Here is a 6070-nt window from a genome sequence, read left to right as displayed (position 1 = left end):
TGTTACTATTACTGCTATTATTACTAGGACCTCAGCGTCTCCCACCTGGGTTGGTTAGAAGTCTCCCACCTGGTCACTCATGGAGGGGGAGGGCTGGGGTCAGAAAGGGAAAACTCACAGCGACCAGAGCAGTGTAGAATCACCTGTGGCCACAGTGGGATCATTCTGTCCCTTGAAGACAGCTGAAAATGGGAGAAGGCACCAAAGCAGAGCAGCCGCACATCCAGACACGGGCACTGGGTATGAGATCACCCCTTCTTACAGCAAGAGTTTCCAAGGGACCTGGGCAGAGATGTGAATTCTAAGGATGGAGGGTCCCTTGGAAAGCATATAACTCAATTTCCTGACTTTACGATGGCAAAACTGAGTCCCTGTGAGGAAAAATGGCTTACTGTGGCCGATGTCATTTAACAAGGATTGATCTGGGGCTCCTCAGTATCCAGCGCCGTTCTGAGTGCTGGACTCAACCCAGGCAGGTAAAGAGTTGCATCTGGACCCATTTTCCCACAAAACCATACCACCTATGGGCTGAGGAGCAGCCCAGCTAAAAATAACACTCACATTTCCATGTGCTTCCAAAAGGGAGAAAACCAGAATTCTGTGTTAGCAATAAATCATCCTGAGAAACTCTTTCAGCCTGTTGCTGGAATGTGAAACACTAAATCGAAGCGTTAAACAGGCAACAAGACTGGAAACCACTGAGCACAGATGCTAATAAGAACAAATTCTTCCACGCCAGCATTTTCCCTGTGAATAAACCAACACAAACTGGTCTGGGACCTGGGTAGCAAAGGAGGAGTATTGCAACATATCCCACAGTTGACACTCCCTTTTCCCCTCAACTTCCAGACTCTTTCCATGTCTTAACAAAATGTTCACAATTGGGGGAGAAAGGAATATTAACAATAAATTGTCATTTTATAAATGTAAGGCCAAGGCTTAGAGAAATACAGTAATAAATCACAGTCTAACGAATATATTAGCTGGGTAGCTTCTACTCCATGCAGTTGATCCATAGTTTAAAAAAAAAAAGACTTTTGCCTAAGTCTTATATGGGAGGTGTGTTCCTGTGCTTTAATTAGAAAAGTCCCCCCCAAAAAAAGTTTTTTAACCTTTTATGGGTCATGGATATCCCTGAGAATCTACTGAAAGCTGTGAATTCTCTCCCCAAAAGTGAGCCCATAAGGGCACAAACATAATTTTGCTTACAATTTTAGAAGCTCACCAATGTAGCCCCTGGCAATTTCTGAGCCACAGCTAAAGAAACTTGCTTTAAAGTATTAGCTGTATAGTTTTGCAAGATGGTTCAAATCAGCACAGCCCACACCTGAAAACTTTCTATAGGAGGAGGGGGTATGCATAACAAATGAAAAATGATTACAAAGCTGTTTTTCAATATTTGATTCAAAGCATAAAATTATCATTTGTCAGCATGCACACGCAGATTAAAATAAAAGGTATTTATCAACCCGATACCATAGCCAAATGGTATCAACATTTAGGGTTCCAAACTGTTCTAACAAATGGACCCCTGCACTAAAAATACCCTAAAGACACACTGCAAGAATCACCAGCCTCTCTCTATGTGCATCTGAGGCTTTCACGTCCCGTACCAACACCACATTCTTGAATCCTTGCTCCAAGAAGGCACAGGAAATGTTCGCACTGTTTATTGCAATGTACACATCTGTAACTTAAGATGATATCTCTTCCCACCTAAAGGAAAGATACTGCATTGACACTCTGGTACTAAGTTACTGAGCTTCTAATATACAATTTGCATTCGAAGAATGCCTATCCAATAACTTGCCTGTTAATTTAAGGATCCATAAATTCTTCTTTTAACCCGGAGGCTCTGGATAACTGCTAGAAAACTGCATCCGCGTTCAGCAGGTTTTCCCTCCCGGTGACCTCTGTGTGCCCCGCGGGCTACCCCTGCCTGTTTTAGCCCAGGGTTCTACAAGTGGGGCAGCAAAGGCAAGGGTAACACGAGCTGGCTCCGGCTGCAAATAGCAACAGGCCTTTCATGAGTGAAAGCCCAAATATAGACCTGCCCACTGCTGACTGCTCAAGTGTCACCAGGAGAGGTTACATGCTGTCCCCTGAGTTACTTCATTTACTGTGGGGATTGGAGTCCGGTGGCTCCACCGAGGGCCTGATGTACGGTCATGAATAGAGGGCTGGGGGCTGTCACAGCAAGGGCAGGAGGGTGGCTGCAGGCCACGCAGAGAAGGAGGACTTCTGAGAGTCCCCAGGCTGTGCACCTTCCACCTGGCCTGAGGGGCTTTTCCCAGAGTCTTTTGAATAAGCACAACTCTGAAGGTAATCAAATGCAACTTAATTTTTTTCTCCCACTATTCCTTGAACATTTACTCATTTATTCCCCTCTCTGGATAAAAATCCAGCACACCCATGACTTTCTGCTCCCTCTTAGGTAACACAGAGTCCTGGGGTCACTTGAAGGCATAGTCTCCACTCAGTAAGGGAATGTACAGTCCAATATGTTAATTAAAAAGTCAAACTTAGGGGACTTCCCTGGTGGTGCAGCGGTTAAGAATACGCCTGCCAATGCAAAGGACACGGGTTCCAGCCCTGGTCCAGGAAGATCCCACATGCCGCGGAGCAACTGGGCCCATGCACCACAACTACTGAAGTCCGCGCGCCTAGACCCTGTGCTCCGCAACAAGAGAAGCCACCGCAATGAGAAGCCCGCGCACCACAACAAAGAGTAGCCCCCGCTCGCCGCAACTAGAGAAAGCGCGCACACACAGCAACGAAGACCCAACGCAGCCGAAAATAAGTTAATTAATTAATTAATTAATTAAAAACAAAGTCAAACTTAGTCTAGCCAGCATCAAAATCTCCCCTCCCCAGCTGAGGCCTCTGTAGCTGGAAGTCTGCCCTGGGAAAGGAGGGGATGAGGTCGGCCTCTTGTTCCCACACCTCCTCCCTGAGCTGCTGTTTTGTTTGCCAGGGGCAGGAGGCGCTAAGGTGATAAGACAGCTCCTATCTGAGTTGATGCCACAGAGGGTGGGCGCTAGCTTCTGGCTCTCTGGGGCAGGCAGATGCTTAGAGCACTCTCTGTCTCTCTGAGCTTTTGTATATCTCTGGGGTTTACCATGATGAGCCCTTTCCCCTGGAGTTCCCACGACCAGGCTGAGAACCCCTCTATTCCAGGGGGTCCCTTGCACTCCTCCTCCAGGCCCTGGTGGGCCACCTCCAAGATTTCTCAAATGAGGTCTCCTCACCCATGCAGCTGGTTCTCTCAGGTAGGATCTAGGTGACTCCTTGTTGGCTCTGTCGTCCTGCTGGCCCACATCTGGATATTGGGATGTAGGCTCCATCCTTGGTCCTGGCAAACTCTGGGGTGCAGACAATTCCAATGCAGCCACTCCCCCTGGCTCTGCCACCAAAGCAGCCAATCCTTTCTCCTCAGGCCACCATTGGCCCACTTGAAGGAAATACAGCGAGCTACCTGAAGGGTCCCTTTGAAGACCCCACACTGGGCTTGGGGATAGAGGGTGGGGCTTCCAACTCTCCCCCCCAGTCCAACAATAGCTCTCTCCAGAAAAATCGCTCCACCAGTCTCCCTCTCAAACACCCTCTTTTCTTCACTCTGATCCCTTTTTATTTTCTTCCACTGGTGGAGGGCATGAATTGGGTTCTGGACCATTTCCTTTAAAAGTCTGCATGTGGTGATTTGATCTCAGAATTTTACATCTATTGCTTTTTGAAACTTTAATCAAATTTTCATTTTTAAAATACTGTTACTGCCAGGTATCTATACAATAAAAATATTGGAAGCCAAATAAAATATCAAAAGCAAACAATTTGAAAGAATAAATTATGCAAAGATATATGTACAAGAATGTTCACCACAGCATTATCTATATTGGCAGAAAATTGAAATTAATCTATTCCTACCAATATAGAATTCTTTTTTAAATTTTATTTATTTATTTATTTATTTATTTATGGCTGTGTTGGGTCTTCGTTTCTGTGCGAGGGCTTTCTCCAGTTGCGGCAAGTGGGGGCCACTCTTCATCGCGGTGCGCGGGCCTCTCACTGTCGCGGCCTCTCCCGTTGCGGAGCACAGGCTCCAGACGCGCAGGCTCAGTAGTTGTGGCTCACGGGCTTAGTTGCTCCGCGGCATGTGGGACCGTCCCAGACCAGGGCTCGAACCCGTGTCCCCTGCATTGGCAGGCAGATTCTTAACCACTGCGCCACCAGGGAAGCCCCTAGAATTCTTTAAATAAATCACAATACTGTCAACTCAGTTTTGGCAAGTATTAAAAATAATGATGTAGATACCTATTTTTTAAATTAATTAATTAATTTATTTTTGGCTGCATTGGGTCTTCGTCGCTGTGTGCGGGCTTTCTCCAGTTGTGGTGAGCGGGGGCTACTCTTTGTTGTGGTACGCGGACTTCTTCTCATTGCGGTGGCTTCTCTTGCTGCAGAGCATGGGCTCTAGACGCGTGGGCTTCAGTAGTTGTGGCACGCAGGCTTCAGTAATTGTGGCTCGCGGGTTCTAGAGCGCAAGCTCAGTAGTTGTGGCGCACAGGCTTAGTTGCTCCGCAGCATATGGGATCTTCCCAGCCCAGGGCTCGAACCCGTGCCCCCTGTATTGGCAGGCGGATTCTTAACCACTGTGCCACCAGGGAAGCCCAATGCCTACTTTTTTAATGTGGAAAATGTCCACAATATATTTGTAAGTAGAAAGAGTATGCAAAATATTATTACAGTATAATTATATATATATACACACACACACAAAATGAAAGCAGGGTTTATCTTTTTTGAGTTATTTTACTTATATCTTTATATCTTTGATATGTCCATTTTATAATAATTATATATACCTTTTATTACTTTTTAAAATTATTTTTTATTGTAAAATAATATATAATACTTGGCTTAGAAAAAAGCAAACACTACAAAAGAACCATAAAGTGAATGTAAACCAGTCATGCATCCTGGTAACAATTATTAGGTTTGGCGTATACTTTTCCATATTTTTTCTAAGAATATATACATTTATTCCCCTTTCACAAGAAATAAAAATTTCTTTTATAATTAGAAAGCCTGCTAGCTTCATTTTGAAAAAGCAAATAATTTAGAAAGACTAATAGAAATGATAAGATTATAAAACAAAACCAGTACAGACATACTGTAAAGAATATTCAGACATTAAAATAGACTATTAAAGAATTATAAGAAATCATATTAGATAAAATGATATATTAAAAAATAGTTTGAGGAAAAATAAATCACTTCAGCTAGAAGGTTGTCTCTCCAAGAGGACTGGGTGACAGCCAGAGTAGCTATTGGGAATCCAAGAACCCATAGCCCCACCTCTCCTCGACATTAAAGGGAGGGACCTTCAGATAGAGGCACTTTTAGACCTTCAAGCTACATTCCACAGAGGCTACTAGATGCCTTGGGCTTATCTTCCGGGGGGGGGGGGCGGGTGGAGATGCCCCTAACCAAAGCTTTAGCCTGGCCCTGTTTTTTTTCTTTTGGGGGGGGCGAGGGGGGTTGTTGTTGTTTTACCCTGGGCATAATAGCAAGTACAAATCTGATTCCTGGCGTTCCCAGCTCAAAAACTTCAAAAGCCCTTTCACTAGTTCCTGAATCAAGCCCTTACAAACCGTGTTTTGATGAAGGGCTCCTCCCCCTCGGTCCTCCAACCCCACTATACCCCTCTAGCAGTGCTCTCACAGGATGGGAGCTGACATGTACTGTATTTCTCAGTCTACACTGTACATTTCCTGGGTAGAGCCCAGTGCTGTCTTATACCCTGTTATATGAACAGGTTCATCTCCAACCCACACTCTATCCCTACCTGCAAACTACATCTCCTGATCTCCGTAAACAGGTCTTCAATAGCCAGGTGGTCTGAAGTGTCTGAATTGCCTAAGTGTCTGTGTATCTCAAGAAACGTTTCTTTTCTGGGTCTCAGTTTCCTTATCTCTAAAATGACGTGTTAGAACACAGATTGTATTTAAACATGTTGGTTGGAGCTGGGATGCTTTGAAGACGGAGGGACTGTACGTTTTTTGTATGCCCC

The sequence above is a fragment of the Eubalaena glacialis genome, chromosome 2, assembly GCF_028564815.1.
Source record: "Eubalaena glacialis isolate mEubGla1 chromosome 2, mEubGla1.1.hap2.+ XY, whole genome shotgun sequence".
NCBI classification, from domain to species: Eukaryota; Metazoa; Chordata; class Mammalia; order Artiodactyla; family Balaenidae; genus Eubalaena; species Eubalaena glacialis.
This window is presented reverse-complemented; position numbering follows the sequence as displayed.